The sequence below is a fragment of the Prionailurus viverrinus genome, chromosome B1 (genome assembly GCF_022837055.1).
Source record: "Prionailurus viverrinus isolate Anna chromosome B1, UM_Priviv_1.0, whole genome shotgun sequence".
Lineage (NCBI taxonomy): Eukaryota > Metazoa > Chordata > Mammalia > Carnivora > Felidae > Prionailurus > Prionailurus viverrinus.
The window spans coordinates 26,570,979-26,591,853 of NC_062564.1; the positions used below are offsets into that span (position 1 = coordinate 26,570,979).

General features: G+C 42.5%; 1 long non-coding RNA gene across 1 annotated transcript in view; it reads left to right on the top strand.

The window, feature by feature from the left end:
• The first annotated feature begins 19,267 nt into the window (after positions 1 to 19,267).
• Positions 19,268 to 20,875, top strand: part of LOC125163790 (uncharacterized) — an 84,258-nt gene continuing 82,650 nt past the window's right edge. Inside the window, exon 1 of the long non-coding RNA XR_007151560.1 lies at positions 19,268 to 19,376. This is a non-coding gene — a long non-coding RNA (uncharacterized LOC125163790). The remainder of the gene's footprint in view (positions 19,377 to 20,875) is intronic.

The window sequence follows — 20,875 nt, forward strand, 5'->3', positions numbered from 1 at the left end:
TGGAAGTATGTCAGAAGGAGGATCATCTGCTTGGGGTGATCCTGGATCATTGAGCCATGACAATGTTAGTGGTTGGATGTCAGGAGCACACAAGGTCGATGGTTGGGGATCTTTGATAGTTGAAGGGTTTTGTTTTTTGTTTTTTGTTTTTTTTTTGCTAAAATCTTTTAGAAGAACATTGTAATCAGAAAGCGTGGTCTTTGTAAGTCATCAAAGTATTGTGTAGAGGTTGTAACACTTCAGTGATCATATGGGTGACATTAATGCTGTGTTCCATCTGAGGATTGTATTCCGTAATTTTGTCCTTTAATGTCCGTGCAGTTGTGTACACTTCAGCAAATTTTGGGAGTGTCTACATTGCTGGTTCTGCTTGAGTTTCCTCTTCTGTTACAGCAAGTACTTGGCGCCCAGGAAGAGACAAGCCACATGCACTCAGGGAATCAGGAAAAGACTGTTTATTGTACACCAGTGCCGGCCCAGTGGAGTCACCTCCAAGGGCTGAGCCCTGAACCTTGGCATCGGCCTCCTTTTGTGGCTGGGATGGTAGGGGTTTGAGAGACAAAAGAAAAAGGGGAGGGGGCACTTACCAGTGGTACTATCCAGGCAATTGGTAGATACAGGAGGCAAACAAGATTACAGAAGCCAAAAGTAGGCAAGGGGAGTATCCAGCCTCGGGCATCTGGCTGGCCCCTTTTATATAGTTTTTACTAGCTTTTCTTCTCACTTCCTCTTCCTCTTCTATAGATGATTCCAGAATTTCTTCTAATTCCTCATTTGTTAACACTCCTTGATGGCCTTCAGTATATTCTTCCACTTCATCAAGAATATGGGTAGTTCCTCCTACAATACCTTGTCTTGGTGTGTGAATGATTTTCCTAACTTCCCCATCAGTCCCTGGGAAGCCTTTAAAATTATCCCCAGGAGTGCCTAGGTGGCTCAGTCAGTTAAGCGTAAGACTCTTGATTTCGGCTCAGGTTGTGATCTCATGGTTCATGCGTGAGTTCCAGCCCAGCATCGGGCTCTGTGCTGACAGTGTGGAGCCTGCTTAGGATTCTCTCTTTCTCCTGTCTCTCAAAATAAATACATAAACTTAAAAAAAATATCCACTATCTCACTTGGTAAGTTCTAGCAGGCATTTACAGTTTCTGGTTTTAATTCATCCATTGCAGTTTTTTTTTTTTTTTAATGTTTATTTATTTTTGAGACAGAGACAGAGCATGAACAGGGGAGGGGCAGAGAGAGAGGGAGACACAGAATCCGAAACAGGCTCCAGGCTCTGAGCTGTCAGCACAGAGCCCGACGCGGGGCTCGAACTCACAGACCGTGAGATCATGACCTGAGCTGAAGTAGGACGCTTAACCGACCAAGCCACTCAGGCGCCCCTCATCCATTGCAGTTTTGATGAAATGTTACTGCATCAGCAGTAGTGAGTGATTTCCAGCCCTGCATCATATCCAGATTAGGGTCTGGATCAATTGATGGTTGAATGCAGTCAAATACCAGGCAGATGTACGTGGCTTTCACAAAGCAAATGATGCCCTGGCCGAGGGGCTGAAGCAGTGAGGTTGCATTTGGTGGTTAAAATGCAACCTCAACATTTCATTTTCCTAGCAAACCAATTCAGGATGGCCAGGTACATGGTCTACTATTAACAGGACTTTAGGTTCCAACCCTTCCTCTTCCAAGTATCTTTTTCACTTTTGAGATGAAGCAAGCACCGGCACTGGTGGAACCACTCCCAAAAGAGGATGGCTGTCACCCATGCTTTCTGATTGTGTTGCCAGAACACAGGCAGATAATTTCTGTTTTCGTTTTTGAGAGTGCATGGGTTCTCTGCACGCTGCGCCTGCCTTTATCATCCGCCTTGCAGTGTTGCCACGTACATAGTACAGAGTTAACCTGCCGTTCTATGTTTTATGCCCTGGGACCCTTCTTGTGCTTTTAGGAAGGCGCTGTACGTGCTATTGGACGTCTTCTTCCAGAAGAGCCTGGCTTCACTGCAGTTGAAGACTTGCTTTGGATGGGATCCTTTCTCTTTAACCAACTGCTTCAACTCTGCCAGAAATATAGCAGCAGATTCTTCACTGGTCGTCGCAGCCTCTCCAGTAATTTTTATATTTTTTAGTACAAACCTATTATTGAATCTCTGTAATAATCATCAGTTACTTGCAGTAAAGTGCTTGGTGTCACTTGTTTTAGAGGATCGCCCATCATTGGAGGGGCCAAGCTCCCACTGTTGTGACTGCAGAGGTCCTGCAGGTGGCAGTGGTGGCTAAGGCTGCTGAGATCCTCAGAGACAAAGACTGGGGGTCCTTCAGTTCTTCTGAAGTCTTTCTACAGCCTCGGTGCTTTCTGGTGTAACGTGTGGCCATCAGTCAAAACATATTTTCTGTTCGTGTCCTCCACCCATAAGTCTGGTGCCTGCTCCATCCTAACTAAGCGCTTACCACACACTATGGCTTTAACTTTTGCACTTTGAGGTGAAACAGCAAAACTAGCACACATTTCTTTTTCCTTCTTCACAATTTTACAGATGGAAGATTCATTTTTACTGTAGATCTTAGCCTCAGCATATGATTTTTTTTCTTTCTTTCCTAAGTCAGAAACTTTCACCTTTTCACTTAAAAGGAAGTGCTTTATGGCTTTTCTTTGGCTTCTCTGAATTGCCGGTATCCCTACTCTTACCCCTTCGGGCTATTACTGAGTAATTTGGGGGGTTACTTAAACACTAGCACTGCAATACCGCCACAGTCCATCTGTAATGCACATGGTTACTAAGTGACTAGTGGGGGGTAGCATATACAGTGTGGGTATGCTGGACAGAGGGATGATTCACATCCCAGACAGGATGGAGCAGGACAGCTTGAGATTTCATCACACTGTTTGGAATAGAGTGCAATTTAAAACTTAGGGATAATTTATTTCTGGAATTTTTGATTGAATATTTTCAGACTGCGGTTAACCACAGATAATTGAAACTGTGGAAAGGAAAATCATGGGTAAGGAGGGACTACTGAATTCTTCAGCTCCAGAATTTCTGTTTGGTTCTTTTTTATGATTCCCCCCGTCTTGAACTTGTTTATGTTCATGCGTTGTCTTCCTGAGTTCATTGAGTTACCTATTTGTGTTCTTTTGACTCGTTCTCAGCTTCCTTAAAATGATTATTTTGAATTCTTTTTCAGGAAACTCACAGATCTTTATTTTGGGGGGCTCAGTTACAGGAAAATTACTGTGTTCTTTGATGGTATCATGTTTCCATGCTTTTTCATGTTTCTGTTGGCTTTACATTGATGTCTGTGCATTTGAGGGAGTAGTCATGTCTTCCAGCTTTTTCTTTGGCCTGGCTTTGATGGGAAAGACTTTCACCTGAAGGTGGCTGTGATGGGATGCAGGGTCTTTGGTTCCTGGGAAAACACAGTGGCTAACTCACACAGCCCTATTTGTTAGCTGAGGTCAATGTTTGCACAGATCAAGGCAGTCTTCATGTCCAAGACTGCAGAGGTCCTGCGGGTGGCAGTGGTGGCTAGGGCTGTTGGGATCCTCAGAGGCAAAGGCTGCTGAGGTCCTCCAGTTCTCCTTTTGCCTGTGGGAGAAGTTTCTAGCCGAGAGGATACTTCTGGGCACTTGACTGGCATATTGGCGCTCAGAGCAGTAGTGGGGTGGGGTCCTGGGACACAGGTGCATTCACTGGTGTCTAAGGTGCAGATATGTGCAGATCTCCACTGAAACCAGGGTTTGAGTCTTGGGCTCCTCTCAGCGACTCAGGTCAGGGGTGGGGAGGGAGATACAGCCGCACAGGCCCTGGGATCATAGGTGCAGGGATGGCTTGGGTGGCTTGGGGTCCAAGGAGGAGAGTGCAGTCCCAGCACAGCCTGGGGGTGGTGGGTTAACGTCCCATCTCTGGTCCCAGTGGGGGCAGTCCTAGGATGGCAGTAGCACATCGCTGGTGGAGGCCCACTAAAGCCACATGTTGGGACCCAGGGGGAAGGTTGCAGAAGAGCGGGAGCTTAGCTCCTAAGATGGTGTCAGAGCCGTGACCTGGGACTTGGAGGGCAGGAGGGGCGGGGCGGGGAGGGCAGGTCTCACAGCAGTGGCAGCATGGCCCCAGTAATGGCAGTCAAAGCGTGACTTGGGATTTTGACGGTAGGGTATGGAGCAACAGCAGGTGCCCCCGTAATGGTGGGACAAAGTTGTGACCCGGGGTGGGGCACAGAGCAGTGGCAGCTCTGGTCCTGCACATGGCAGGGTGCTGTGGTGCCCCAATCTCAGAGACTGGTGGGCGGCCGCGGTGGGGGCCCCTGGGGGCAGGTCTCACGGCAACCGCAGCACCAGCCTGGAGGCCAGAGGAAGTGCAACAGCTGGAATCGGCATTGGCAAAGACCGCGGGGTCGTCTGTCGCAAAGGCTGCAAACGTCTACGGCAGGGAGGCGTCCTGGGGTTCTCTTCTCCCTCTTCTCATGGGGTGAAATATCTGAGGGAATCCCTCCTGGCACCCGCCTGCCACTGGGGGCTGGGAGAGGAGGTGACACGCTAAATGCTGCCTGTGCTTTTCTGTGCGGCCTTCCTTGGTCTTCTAGCTCTGCAGGGTTTTTGCTGCTGCTTGGTAGTTCAGAGTTTTCCCTGTTGCAGGGAAACCTAGCTTTCCCTATTTTTGTCAGCTTGTAGTTAGTTGTTTCTTAATGGTTTTTGTGGAGGAGGTGAGCCTTGGACTCCTCCCAGCCTTCCCATCTTGTTGACACCACTCTCTTCCTAACCTTTGTTGCCCTCCCCACCAATTTGATACTCCTTCTGCCAAATGGATTTTTTTTTTTTTGGATTTTGCTGAGACTGATCATGCCTGTTCTGATGAGACAATCTTAACATCAGGAGTACTGCTTTCTGCTGTTTGATTTTTGTTGTGCTCTGTTGTCTTTGAGGGTATACAGTATTGCTCATTCTTGCAAGGAAGATGTCTAACAGATGAATGCCATTTACTAGTCCAGAAAATCATCAATATTAGAAATATTTTTGTCATTTTAATTATTAATAACATTGTAATGTATACTATGTACTATAATGATATTAATATTTATTAATCATTATTAGTTACAAACAACCCTTTGTTTTTTCCTTAATCATTAGGTATGTTTAGTTCTTTGCTTTCTGATTTTCACTTGTTAGGACATAATGACAATGCTGGTTCCTGCTGTATTATTTCAAATCCACAGTCTTAAGAACCAACTGAGATAGATACCAAAACACTGTACTTTGTGTTTTATTTGTTTTGTGTTCTTTTGGATAAAATACGTCTGAAGTGTCTTTTTGTTGCCTAATGATAGATGTTTAATCTGTCTCCTGGGGACAAGTTTCTCCCTGGATTGAAATGAAAAACCGTAGGAGCCCCTAATGCGTTATGTATTAAAAGGAAGATGTATCCTTGAAGACCAGATTAAATGGTCATTTTTTTTAAAGATAAGACCACTTCCCTTGCTCTTTGTAGTATATCACCATGAATGTTACCCCCAAAATGGTTGCGCAAAACAGTAATCTGGGGGGGAGAGGGAAAGAACAGGTAGTGAAATTACTGAGAGGAAGACATACAGGTAACTGCTGTTTGGTGTGGGCTGCAGGCGGTGTCACGAAGAAGCTACTTTACATGTGAACTACATGCCCGATAGGATGTGTTGTATTTTGAAGGCAGACTTTCGGTTTCTAAACTGCTATGGAGAAGCACAGACTCTGAGAGCAGGGACTGTGACTCCCTACATGTTTGATCCCAGCCATGTGGGATCCCAGTAATAGTTGAGTCCAGTGTTAATGAATGAATGGCAGCATTAAATAGGGGTTTTTTTTTTTCTTCTTATAGTTAGAAGTTCCCTCATTATTCTGCACCACGAACCTGTATTTGAAATCTCCCTGCCCCCACAAACCTTCCAAACCCCATAAGCTTCTTAGTCCAGAGCAGGGGTTGGCAAACTACCACCATGGGTCAAACCCACCCTACTGCCTGTTTTTGTATGGCCTGTGAACTAAGGATGGTTTTCACATTTTTAAATGGTTGAAAAAAATCAAAAGAATAATACTACTTTGTAATGTGAAAATAATGTGAAATTAAATTTCTGTTTCTGTAAAGTCTTATTGGAACATAGCTACTATGCTCATTTATTTGCATATGGTCTCTGGCTGCTTTTGTGTTGCAGTAGCAGAGTCGAGTGGTTAGAATAGAGGCCATCTGGTCAGGAAGGCTGAAAATATTACTGCCCCGCCCTTTGCAGAAAAAGTTTGCCTACCCCTACCTCCTTGATCTATAGAAACATAGGAGTTCCATCAGTAAATAAGAAATGAACTAGCTTTAGAGCTGGATGTTAAGGCACAATGAGAATGCACCTACTGTTGAACACTGTGAAAGCACTTTAAACCCTTCTTTTTAAGGATCCTGCAGGCTAGGCATTATCATCTCCATTTTACAGATGGAAAGGTTGAGGTACAGAGAGGTTACCTTGGCAAAGATTAAGCAGTGGGAATTTCCAAGTTAGGCAGTCCCACTTGAGTCTTTGCACTTTGCCCCTCTGCTATGCCACCACTCCTTAGAGACCTTTGCTCATTTGATATTCCAAGAACAGATAGGTTGTCCCAGGTAGTCGGAACATCTTGCTGCAATTTAAACTAGCCATTTTCAATGTCTGGTTGTACTTAAATGTTACATGTCAGGGAATAATTCGATGTTCATTTTGAACAGAATGCATGAAATATTGTTAACTTTAAAGGTAACAAGCTTTCAAGACTTGTTGGGGCTGGGGGTCAGTGGGGAAGGAAAAAGATTTATATTTAAGTTTTTTTCACTGTGTTCTCAAAGTGAGGTCTATAATGAGGCTGTCGAGGGGTGAGAGGTGGAGATAATTGTTTTTAATGGAGCCTATATTAAGACTTGAGTAAAAGGCTGATGTTTCAGAGGCTTTAAGCTCCATCTGCTTTTGTACTTCTAAGGGAGTGAAAATTTGTCTGGATTTCTTTAGGGTGAATACTGAAAAGTCATTTTGGAGTCATATAGTGCGATCAATAACAAATTTAGAACATGAATCCTTTTTTCCCCTATTGAACGAGAGAACAGAACAAGACAAAGCATATGGTCTTCTATATAGCTGGTGATGGCAGAAGTCAGAGATTGAGCCTTCCCCTCCACACGTCCATCCTTGCTTGCGGACCTTGTTCCATTGAACATAAACCTGTGTTCCTTTTGGATTTATTGTTGTCAGTAGGCCCATGATTATCCCAGTCACGTAGGCTTGAAGCCTTGGAATTCCTTGTGGTTTCCCCTCCCCACTTAGCAGTATGTCCTTTGATTATTTTTCAGTCACAGGATCCTTAACCCCAGTCTGTTTTCATCCTGGCTACCCAGACTGTTGCTAAAATTTAACTGACTCTTCTCTCTTGCTGTCTCTTCCTACACACTACTACTGTCATTAGAGAAGCTTCCTAAAATGTTGCACATTGATCTCAGAAACCTGCCCATTTCTCATAGGGTAAAACATAGGCCTCCACAGGCATTTAGGCCCCTCCACAGTCTGGTTTCCACCTACCTTCCAACTTTCACAGCAGCCGCCTGCTCTGGACTAATCACTATTCCACTCACCATCATACCTGCATCACCCCTACACCAGCCTGCTTCAGTCCCCAGCAAATTAGCTCATCAATCTTGTTCTCTTGCTTCTAGTTTTTTTTTTTTTAACACCTGCTGTGATCTCAGCCTTCTCCTTCCCAGACTACCCCGACTTTTGGCAATAAGTCCCGCTATTTGTTAACACTTTCCTTGTAGTCATCGCACAGGTTCCTATTTACCTCTGTGTTTTTTCTGTTCTTCTGACGAGGTTGTAAATTCTTCAAGTTCACGTTCTTGCATGTTGTATCCCTAGGACATAACACATAAAGGATGCTCAGTTAAAAAGAGTTAACGGTAGCGAAATATATTCCATGAGATCAGTACCTTTTTCTGAAATTGCAAAGGGTAGAGAAATTAAGTCTTGACTACTCTCTGATAAAAGAGTTGCTGCATGGGCAGAGTTATAGCTATGGGCTGTTCCCTTCCCTGCTACTGTGTGCCATAAATAGGTTTTTAGAGACTTTGACTCTATAGCAGTAATGTGTAATCCCTGTCTATGCTTGGCTTTCCCTCTAGGTGCCAGGAAAAGCAAACAAATGTTAAGCTCTCCTTCCCAGTTTACTCTATACACTTCTGATGAAAACTCTGCTCCAACTATCTTTGGCTTTGAAAAGGTCGTTGCTTACTTTTCCTTTGTCTGGAGCAGTGATTTTCGAAATTTTATGCACAAGTACTTACAACTTTTTTATAAACTAGTTTTAAAAGGAAACTGTTCACACTGCATATTTAAAGCTGTCCCTAAGTTTAAATATTGGCAAAAGGATATAATTTCCAGCATAGTATACATATTGACATTTTAAAACAAAATGTTCATTACTCTTTCAAATATATCCAGTTGAGTCTAAATAGCATAGAAATTTAATACCATCAATTACTATAGAAAATACACAAGACATTTTACATTTTACAATTTTTACAATTTTTAATCTTTCCTTTTTCTTGGACTTATATTTTCATTGCAGTTCCCTCACAATATTTTATCCTAATGTAACACAGAAAAATCCTACCATAATACCTAGATGGGACTTAAAAAATTGAATTATTAGGGGCACCTGGGTGGTGGTTAAGCATCCAACTTCGGACTAGGTCATGATCTCACGGTTCATGAGTTCAAGCCCCGCATCAGGCTCTTTGCTGACAGCTTGGAGCCCAGAGCCTGCTTCGGATTCTGTGTCTCCCTCTCTCTCTCTGCCCCTCCCCAGCTCATGCTCGCACTCTGTCTCTGTCAAAAATAAAAAAACTTAAAAAATTTTGAATTATGAAAATGTGAGGTCATATTATTATAATCATTATGGCAAAACAAAACAAAACAAAAAAACACCCAAAAACAAAAGCAAAAAGACAAACCCTGTATGTTTTAGTCTGTATTGTCACACAGGGCAAAAGTAATGGTAAGACCAATCACTAAAAGTCCGAACTGATCACGAGGTGATCACTTTCTACCCACCACCACCAGTACTTGCCTTCCCTAGAGAAGCTTAGAATGTTTGAGAATAGGGGGCTGGCTTGGAGGATAGGGGCCAATCCCATTAGATCAGATTGTCATTTTCCTGGAGTTGGTTGCCTTAGAATTTTACTGTATATTTGTACGCTCAAAAGTCCTATCAATTATGCTATCCACGTCTTTGCAACAAAAGCAAGTATATACATTTAAATTTTTTCTTGTGATCCTTAAAGCTGTGCTAAATTTCTATGTTGAGTTATTTAAATAATTTTATGCAATAAAAATATAAGTATATTTAAAAATTTGATACTTATTATGAGATGTAAAGTTTTTGGAAGTCCTCTTTTAATGAGATTATTTTTCAGATTAGTTTATGTGTCCTTGGATAAATGTGGCATTTTGAGAATGAAAGACAGATCAGCATTAATTCCGTTTCTGTCTTTGCTTGAAAACTGCCCCTAAATCAAGAGATGGGAATAGAAGTAGCTTTAAAAACCACTTTACTCAATTCTTTAAATTCCATCCCCAAAATCACATTGTGGTTTTAGTCATCCTTCAGCCGACAGCATGATTAGTTTATTCTTCATTTTTTAGAAGAATTCTTCATTTTTAGAAGAGTTTGTTATTTAGAATTGTTCATTCTCAAATTTAGGGACATAAACTCAAAGGGCTTTATCAAGACTATCAAAGATTGCTACTTGTATCTGTTACTCTTTGACTTAGAAAAGCTTTATATATATATATATATATATATATATATATATATATATATATTTATTTATTATTTATTTTTGAGAGAAGGGGTTGGTGAGAGTGAGTGGGTAGAGAGAGGGAGAGCCAGAATCCGAAGCAGGCTCCAGGCTTCGAGCTGTCAGCACAGAGTCCGATGTGGTGCTCAAATGCATGAACAGTGAGATCATGACCTGAGCCAAAGTCAATGCTTAACTGACTGAGCCACCCAAGCGGCCCAAAAAAGCTTTATTTAATTCAATATATTTAATCCAATTGGGAAATCCAATCTGTTACTTTCAAAACACCTTTCAGATATATTCTTTTGATAAATTAGTGTTTTAAATATATTTTCATCATAATATATGTTCCATTAAATATGTAATTCATGAAAACCTTGGAGCTGCACATTTAATCAATTTATGGTAAATGTCCACCATTTAATGAAACCAAGTCAAATATCCACTGTATCATCAATAAATCAAATAACTAAATCAGACTTTCTTTCTGTCTGAAAAAGTCTGACTTGAAAATTTCAGTGTTGTGTTAGTGAATTTTGAAGAATGTTATAAAAAAATCATTAAGCACATGATAGAACACTTTTTGTAAGAGATGAATAAAAGCAGTCAAGGTCTAAAATCACACAGATTTAACATAATTTTTAAAGAAGCAAGATAAATCAATGTACTCTTTCTCAGTATTTAACTTGTAACAAGTCATCTGTAAGCTAAGATTATGTTATTTAAGAAGCAAGTAGGTTTATAAGGCAAAATATTCTTTCAATAAAGCTGTGTGCTTATAGTGAACTAAAGAATTGGTTCACTCAATTCTTGGTAGAATTAAGAATCAAAAATAACATTAAATTTATTAGATGGGATCAGACTTTTCCTATAAAATGTTATACAGGTTGCTAAAAACTAACTGGTGTGGCAGCCAGAATCTATTTTCTGTTAGTAGGTGGTAGGAAATATTAATCATCTCATGAGATTAAATTAAGATTTGGCTGTATTTGGAATAAATATTTCATGATATGCATGGAAAGTTGTTTGCAAATTTTATTCAGTGCATCATGAAAATTTTGGTAGTTATATTTTAAGTTAGAATTAAAATGGTCAGCATTGGGGCAACTGAACCGCTCAATTGGTTGAGTGTTCTGCTCTTGATTTCGGCTTGGGTCATGGTCTCATGGTTTGTGGGTTTGAGCCCAGCACTGGGCTCTGCTGGCAGCGTGGAGCCTGCTTGGTTGGGACTCTCTCTCTCTTTGTCTGCCCCTCCCCTGCACACACCTGTTCTCTCTCTCTCAAAATGAATAAACTTTAAAAAAAAGGAAAAGAAAGTTCTCCTCCTTAAAAAAATAAATGATCAGCATCACTAAACTGTTCTTGTTTTGACTGCTCAAAGGTAGTTTTCTTTCCAGTCAGTGATGGTTCCAAAGATGAGTATTTTATTCTGTCTTTATTTTTATTTATTTTTTAAGTTTATTTATTTTGAGAGAACATGCGAGTGCACGCACACAAGCAGGGGAGGGACAGAGAGGGAGCGAATCCCAAGCAGGCTCTGCACTGTCAGCACAGAGCCCGACTGAGGGCTTGATCCCACAAACTAAAATGATGACCTGAGCCGCCAAAATCAAGAGTTGGACGCTTAACCAACTGAGCCACCCAGGCACTCTAAGATGAGTTTTAAATAGCAGGAAAAATTACTTATGAGAAAAGATGTAGCATTCGGTATTTCTTTTTTTTCTTTTTTGAGTTTATTTGTGAGAGAGAAAGAGTGTAAGCAAAAGAGGGGCAAAGAGAGAGAGAAGAGAAAGAATCCCAAACTGGCTCCACGCTGCCAGCCCAGAGCCCAACGTGGCTCACGAACCATGAGATCGTGACCTGAGCTGAAATCAGGAGTCGGAGGCTTAACCAACTGAGCCACCCAGGCGCCCCTAGCATTTAGTATTTCTCGCCGGTATTTCCTGCTTTGCTGGTGTGGCTTCCATCAGGAGGGATGTACTTCACAGGAATCTGAAGGTGAAGTGGCCAGTTTGTTAAACAAAACCCTCATCCCTTCCACTGTACTACACTTTACCACATGCCCAAAACTTGAGCATTCTTACAATTCCCCAGATGCCCCCTCTCTAAATCTCCCTTAACAGAAATACAGAACAAGGAAAGTCAGGAAGCCCCAAAGACTAACAACACACTGTGCTCTGTAGATCTTAATGCCTCAGGGCGGTACAGTCTAGTACAGGTTGGAGAGATGACTGATGTGCCTTTGGATGGAAGGAATATTGTGGATTCAGTGTGGTTGTCTTTCAGATTGCTCAGTTTGAGGGAAGGGTATGTATGGAGGAAGTTTCCTTTAAAATTACCCTTGAGGTGCCAGGGTGCCTCAGTCTGTTAAGCGTCCAACTCTTAATTTGGACTCAGGTCGTGATCTCAGGGTTCATGAGATCGAACTCCATGTCAGTCTCTGTGCTGGCAGCATGGAGCCTGCTTGGGATTCTTTCTCCGTCTGTCTCTCTCTCCTTCAAAATAATTATTTACAAGAAAAACTTTAAAATTACCCTTGCTCAAGGACCCCTTTAAAGGTTTTAAGGTACCCCTCATAGGGTTAGACAAACCCCGTATGAAGGCCTCTGGTCCAGAGTGTTGAAAAGTTCTGCCCTTATTTCTGTGTGTTGTAAAATGTTTTCCATAAGTGATACTGTGGGTTTTCTTGAGTCTACGTTTGATAAAAGCTCTTATTTAGGACTTTCTCGGTGAGCAGTGAGAAAACTCGTTTAATCTTTTGTAGGGGGGTGTAAAACAAACTATCGTGCCCCTGCCTCATTAATGTCATAAAGCTTATCCATCAACCAGCCAACACCAAGCCTTTTGAGTTCCCTTTATCAGATAATGTCAAGAACACCTGGGTTAGCGTTCTTCCCACCTCAGTCTAGTGCTTATTCAGCCCTGAGCTGTGTTGAAATTGCACACATACTAGGTAGAATGTTATGAAACAGTTTTCAGTGCAGACAGCTGAGACCCAGTCACTTTCTCTGTTGAGTGTTTGAGCGATTACACCGTACTTCTGCTAGCTTGCTTAAAACGTATAAGGGGCCCCACAGGGAACAATGGCCATGACTTTTGTTCATGCTCTGTATATAGCAAGAAAAATGTGGGAACTACAAACAGTAACTTAATGATGACTCAAGAAGTTCAGGAAAGACAGGTATGATATAATAAACAAACCTCAAGTCCTAACACTTGTGTTAGATCCTGCATTCCTTATACAGGCAGCTTCTTTGTGTTGTGTCAAGTGGTGTTTGGGGAGAAGGGAAGGGAGGGGAGCTTTTCAAAATAAGATGTAGTAGGGGCTCCAGGGTGTCTCAGGAGGTTAAGTGTCTGACTCTTGATCTCAGGGTCGTGAGTTCAAGCTCCACATTGGGCTCTGCACTGGACGTGAAACCTACTAAAATAAGAAATAAAAAATTAGATGTAGTGAAGTTTCAACTTAACAATTTAAAACATTCTCGTATGTGAGTTTTTGCTCAAGTGGTATAGACCAAATGCAGTAAGAATCATATGCTGTCTCTTGAGAAAAAGTTTCTTTATTTTTTGAGAAAGGTTATTAATTCATTCAAAGACTGCACTCTACTACAACATTTTTTATGGCCTTGCTGAGTAAAGTCATTTGTTCCAAGGCTCTATTTGACTGTCAGGTTTGGGGAGAAAATTTACTACTTCTGCTCAAGGTAGAAGGGAATAGAATAAGATAAGCATTAGGAATTTCTCAAGGCTAAGAGGAATCTCTGTATAAAGAAGAGGAAGCACTTGGAGGCTGTATAACCAGAATGCCTCAGCCGGGGGATATTTCCCTAAGCTTGTGTCCTTGCTTCTCACCTTGCTTTACTGTCTCCCTAAGACGCACAAGATTTTATCACCTCGCTGCAAGAAGTTCCTAAAATCGATTGCCCTGACCCCTCTTCTGAGTTCCCGAAGTTCTTCTGTACCAGCTTGCTGGATATTTCATGAGAGTCGCCAGCATCTTAAAGTTAACACATTAAGAAATAAAACGTAGTTGTCCCCCCAGCCCCACCCTCCAGCCTATATTTCTGTCACCTGCTCATCACTCACATTCAGAATCTGTGGCAAAGCTGCCAATTCCCTGTTCTTTATGCTTCTGGGGAGGCCTCATTTGTCACACTGCAGTGTGGTTTGGCGTTCTGCCCTTGGAGGAGGCCGAGATGTGATTACCCTTTGCATCTAGAATGAAAAGTTTGCTAATGAAGCTGGAGGAAAATGTTATGCTTTCAGGAGGTGACGCCTGAGGTTGCTTGAATCAGCCTTTCCCTCTCTTGCTCCCAAGTATAGGGCCATATATCTGCCTGGTGCACCTGTCATCTCTACAAGGCACTGGACTAGTTTGCTGTAGCCTCTGGAAAGAGAAGAGTTGGCTACCGACTCCTTGCCATTGACATTTCATCTCGTTTGTCGGAATAGGTGGGCTTTGCCTCTTTTTTTTTCAAGTTTTTATTTAAATCCCAGTTACCATACGATACGAGATTAGTTTCAGGTGTACTTTATGTCTAAGTGCATCTCTCTAGGTTTCTAGCCTTTGAACCATACTTGAGCATGGAGAGGGTAACATAATTCTGATTTAAATTTTGAATTTTCTTTCTACTTCTTCACTTATAATTCATGCAAACTATTTCTGATATCCCCTAGAACTCTTGTGTCTTAAACATCCCTCCTGTAAGGCGAGTGATGAATGTGTTCCCGTGTGGGCTCTCAGATATGGAGATGGTGTGTTTGGGGAAACTATGCAGTGCTGTCGCCTAACTGCCCAGTTTCAGGCTTGGATGTGTGACTCTTTGACGACTCAGTTATGAATATTCTGAGAGCTGTGGTTGGCCCCATCACCCTGTCCTCATACAGCCCTTACACATTCTCAGACCCTGTCATGCAGGGGCCACACCTAAAAGAGCACCGTAGAAGTAGGGCTTCCTTGGAGTTTGGTGGTTCCATGGACAGCAGTGGAGAAATTTTCTCCTCAGCCATGTTGAGTAGAAGCGATGCAAATAAGCATAGGCTCACATTCTGGTGGAAGGTTTTAGGTAGACACTTCTAGAAAATTATGTACTTGATAACAGGAGAATGTTAGACACGTTTTGAAGTTCAGATCAGTGATGTATCATCCACAGTTATGTATTTTCAACCAACGAATACTTATTGAATATTTCATTCTAACTCAGAAAGGAAGGCATAAACAGGGAAAGATAGCTAACTACATAAAGTAACTAACTAGCTAACTAAGTAGCTGACCATGTGAAGTAGGTTTCAAAAGGGGCCTAACTGTGCAGCCTGGTGTTTAAGAGTGTAAGGGTTTGGAATCAGATCTGGGTTTTGATCCTGGTTCTGACATTGGTGCTGTGGCCTGGGCAGGTTACTTCATCTTTTTCCTCCCAGTTTTCCCTATAAAGCTTTCTTTGTAGGCTTGTTGTAGGAGTTAAATGAACTAATATCTGAATCATGCCTAGTGAATTATGGCTGATTTAGCTAGACTATCTTAGAGTAAAACACAAATAAAACATCTTCAAAGTGCATCACGATGCTAAAGGGTGTCCTAATAACCATGGCATACTGGAGGCAGGGCCACAGGTCGAGGCCTCCTTCATTTTCTATGATTAAGGAATGAGCGATCCCAGAACCTGGGATCGTGTTCAGATTGGTGGCTCTGACTGTTACAGGGACAGAAGGGAAGCCAGGGTCCAGGTTGGCAGACACATCACTACATCAATTCAGCAGAAGGAGAGTTCACACCAACCCCCAAACAAGCAGATTTAGTTACCAAAGTGCCAACTACCCATCATCAAGTGGAGGTGATGGGAAAGTAACATGATTACAATCTATGATACGATCATGGTACATGGAGGATGTTAAAGGAGCAGAAGAAAAGATGAATAGACTAGAGAGTCAGAGAAGACTTCCTCTAAGTGGAAACACAAGTTAAGTCTTAAAGAACAAGGCAATAGACATTAAAAAGAGAAGAGGTAACTGTTTATCAAGCAGCAGAAACAGCATGTTGTAAGAAATGAAAACATGGGAACCAAAACATAACCCGATTCTCTTAAGATTGTATTTTCCCAATGGAGTTCTGTTTTTTCCCCCAGCGTGAAGACCAGATTTTAAACCTGTTCTGGACTCTCACCCTGACCCACAGAACCTGCATCGTCTGCTTGGGTAACACCGAACCAGATTTCACCTGGTAAGAACTGTTCTTGAAATGTTGTCTAAAAGTCCTGACCATGAAGCCTTTAAGAGCAGTGATATTAGATCCAACTCCGAGCTGGCTTCTCAGATTTCCACTCGACTGGTTCTACAACAAGTGCTCTGTGGGGTAGGGAGTTCCTCATCCCACTCACGTATATTCGCACTGAAATGAATTGCTCACTCCAGCCTTATAGTAATAGCCTCCAACAAACAGTAGATAGCTTAAAAGGCAGTCTTTTGTTAGACCTTAGTAGAAAGATTAATGGGTACCAAAGAGTTTTGTCTCCTTGGCTCTCAATCTAATTTATCATCAGAATTGCTTAAGGAATTTTTAATGCAGAGTCCCGGGACCTACTCCTACAGATTCCAAAGCAGAGCCTGGGTATGTATTTAAAAAAAAAAAAAAATCTCCCACAAATGACCCTAGTCCGCAGCTGTATCCGGGAGCCTTGGTTGAGAAGACAGCCTCTGTGTTCTCTGTCCACTGACCGTCGCTGATGGAATCTGACCAATCACACTCTCTTGAGTCGATACTGGAAGCCACGAGTCATTTTGGGCACCTTTCACATGGAAGTAATAAGTGCTGAGCTCTGATGACAGCAGCATTTCTCCTTGTCCACAGAGGCAGTAAAAGCCGGTCAGCAAAGAGACAAAAAGCAGCAGAGATGCAAGGCTTCAGAGATGAGACATGGCAGACATGTTCTGGCAGCTTTCCATTTCCAGTTTCTTCCGGAAGCCTAGCCCCCCTCCTGTCTTTGCTTCCGTGAGGTGTTTCTTTATCCTATAATAAATTCCCGTCTCTGGCTCAAGCCAACACCAGTTGGTTTCAGTTACTTGGAATCAAGGAGCCCAACTACTCCAAGTCTAACTCAAACAGCCACTCTAAAGAACAATCAGAGAAAACACTTTAAACACACTATGGTATGAAATATCAACTTTATTCCCAAACAAGTCTGGAAAGGGGCTTGGGGGAGGGAGAAACGAAACACTCTTACTATCGAGTAGTTTATTCCGTAACTAACTTGGTACAAGGGGTACTCCTTTATGGAAACAAGAGCAAAGACATTATATTGATTTGGAAGAAACGAAAGGGAGCAGTGGAAGCCACACAAACGAGCAGGGCCCAGAAGGGGCTCCCTAATGGAAAAGGAAATATAGCCAATCTTGTGGCACAGATGATTTCTGAGGCCGAGCCAACCTCAGTTATGCTGGTCCCGATCTGTACCTGCTGCCTCACCCTCTCTGAATCAGCCCAAGGCTGGTGGAGGTCTCTGAACCGGGCCAGGGTTTTTGACTGGTTGGGTTCAAACAATCAACACTGCCTAAGAAACAAATAGAGCACAGCTATTCTCAAATGGGAAAACAGGCGACCTAGTCTTTCCCGAAGGGAGCCGTCCTTGCCAAGCCAGGATGCCTTAAGGGTCTTCCTGCGCAGGGCATTTAAATACTCCTCTACTCTTGAACAGGAAACTCGTTCAACCCTCCTGGCCACCGTCACACACCTGAAAACCAAACAGACGTTCATCCAGCCAGGGGACTGGGAATTTAGAGCAGTGTCACCGAGCAGCTGCTTCCTCCCCTGGTAAGCCTGAGGCCACAGAGGCAACGTGGGAGGAGCAGCCCTGCTCCGTTGGGTCCTGTGGCCGCAGAACAGCCCCTGAGCTCAGCCGGCGGGCGCCTGCCACTGGAAATAAGATTAGAAATGGGCCAGAGCAGTTCTGAGGCAGAAAAAGCCACCCCAAACAGAGTAAAATTGGGTTCAAAATGTCATTACATGCCACACTAGTGGTCTTTGAATTATTTCCCAGAATTCGCAGGGGCTCTACAGAACACACTGAAAAAGAGTGGGGTCTGAGTCTCCTCTCACCCCTGGATTCTAACAGAGTGGTTCTACCTTTGTCTATTCACTGGTCTTCTTGTCTCTTTGCAGAATGGATTCGTAACTAATAATAGTAGTAGCTCACACTGAATGTGTGGTTGCATGAGGGCTTGTGCACACACGCACACCAGACACTATGCTAGGTGTTTCAGATGCCTCCGCATGATTCCTTCAACCAAGTTCAAGTGGTAGATTCTGTTATCATCTCCCTGGCATAGTTGAGGAAACAAAAGTATCTTGTCCGAGGTCACAAAGCTAGCAGGTGGGAAAGCCAGGAATTAAATCCAGCTCCCTCAGATCCTGGAGCCCTGATATTGTCCCTGGGATGGACCACAGGAAAAACCATCTAGGGGAGGAAAATGAAAAGTGAGCCTTTTGCGAGAGCTGTCATTCTCAACCTTGCCCACACAGTAGAATCACCTCAGAAGCTTTAAAGATTATGAATGCCAGGCTCTTGCCCCTGGAGATACTGACTTAATGGATCTGGGGAGCAGCCTGGGCATAGGGATTTGTTTTTAAAGACTGAGAACCACTGCCTTAGAGAAACAGTGATAGGAATTCAATAATTAAAATTACATGTCAACACTGATTTGAGAGTGTCAAAGACAGGAATTTCCCTCCTGGCAAATTACTCAGCTGATGGTATAAAAAGTGTCCTTTAAGAAGGAGAAAGAAACACAGCCAAACTCCCATAGCTCTGGAGCAAAGGTGGAGAAGACTGTTTTCTCCTTCTCCCCCACGGCTCAGCTATGACCTTGAGTACACATGGTGGTCACTTATTTGGTGGGGCTGACACAGAGGATAGCTGACATGAGGAGGACACAAGGAAAGATGTGGGAAAACTGTAAACTGGGAAACAAGGCCCTCCACCTGTGATTCCAGCTTTTATGTGCTCAGTCCAGGACCAAGGATAAGCTGAGGTCGGTGAAGCCTTGAGCATAAAATTTAAGGGGACTCCAAAAAACAAAACCTAAAACTCATCCATCATGAAGATAAATAACGTTTTAGTGCCATATTTAAAAAAATAAATATCAATGCAAAAAAAAAAATCCATGGTGAACTAAATGTCAAGAATTTCAATACAGACAGTATCCAACAGGGCTCCAAGGGGCAGGGGTGAGGTGGAGTGAGTGGTGCAAGTAAGTGTAGGATTGGATCTTTTGTCTTCATTTAAAAAGGACTTTTTGGGACATTGATCTTGACTTTTAAAGTTTTTTGCATTAAAGCATTATTTTTCTTAATTTTTTTGTTCCACTGTGAATCCTAGTAAACATTCCCGCAAGGGGAGTAAACCTCTTTTTGGCTTGTTCAGATCCTTCTGAACTGAGGGAGGGGAATATCACAAAAGCACCAGAAGAACACTAGCCTCCCAGAGGCCTGATGGGATTTCCTGTACCAGAACGACTTGGACAGAGAAAGAGCCTCATTGTTCAGAGCCAGCAGGTAAGGAGGGAGGGAGAGTGGAGAACCATGCTCGGGGAGGCTAAGGTCAACCGCTGTGCCCAGGGCAGGCTTGGAGTTCCTGTCTCTGTTGACTCACTTGGCTGGGAGAACACAGCTCTCGGTCATACAGGATTCTAACCCTGGTTAGAATCCCTTGGTCAGTTAACCTGTCTAACCTTCAGATCCTTTATCTGTAAAATAGAGCTAATAATGTACCCCCCACAGGGATATTTTGGGGGATAGATGAGGTAATATCGATAAAGCACTTTGCACACTACCTGGTACGTTCTAAGCGCTAAAACGTGGCATTTATTGTAAGGTGACTATTCCATTTTCTAAGTCTCTTCTAGAAGCTCCACCTTCCTATCTCAGTCTACTTTTGGTACATTTCACTGCTCACTGATAACTCACCAGAGAGGTAGGCCAAATCAGTCAGGTTTATTACTTGTTAATAAATCTGGGAGGTTGTCACTAAAATGGCTCAGGGTTAGAGAAGGGAATGGAGAAGACTGGATTCTTGACTCACGTTTAGAACTTACGAGCTGTGTGGACTTAGGTATAACCTTTCACATCTCTGAGCCTCTTTATTCTTTACTGAAGGAAGATTATAATAGTATCTTTCTTATTCTCCTCTTGTGGGATCATAGAGATAAAGTTGCAAAAGTGACTGGTAGTTGCAGATTCAGGTGGAAATAAGCTTTAAGGCATAATTTATTATTATTGTTATTATTATTATTATTATTGTTACTTTTTATTTTAGAGAAAGAGAGCACACACAGGAGTGGGGGAGAGGGGCTGAGCAGGAAAGAGAGAGAATCTTAAGCAGGCTCCATGCTCAGTGCAAAGCCCCTAGATGGGGCTCGATTTCACAACCATGAGACCATGACCTGAGCTGAAATCAGGAGTCCGATGCTTAATTGACTGAACCACTCAGGCACCCCTAGGGTACAATTCGTTAAGTAGGCTCATTTTTTGTCTGGGCTGATTCACCTGGTGCTGATACAGAACTTCAATAAGACTTGGAAGTAGATTCTTTATCCAGGACTTTAAAATGATAACAGAAAGGATTGGGAGGAACAAAATTTGGACTATGGAGTGAACTACCTATTATTTGCTAAATTTTTACTTCAAGTAGAGAGACTAGACACTAGCTCTGGTATTAACTATAGTACTTCCCCAGTAGGGAACTTCTTAAAATTGGATAATTTTAAGAGGTATGACTCGGGGAGGGGCACCCAGGTGGCTCAGTTGGTTAAGCGTCTGACTTTTGATTTCTGCTCAGGTCATGATTCTGTAGTTCGTGGGTATGAGCCCCACGTTAGGCTCTGCACTGTCAGCAGAGATGTCTGCTTGAGATTCTCTTTCTTCCTCTCTCTCTGTCTCTCTCTGGCTCAAAATAAACACATAAACAAACTTAAAAGAAATTAAAAACAACATAAAATAATAAAATAAAATAAAATAAAATAAAATAAAATAAAATAAAATAAAATAAACAAGCA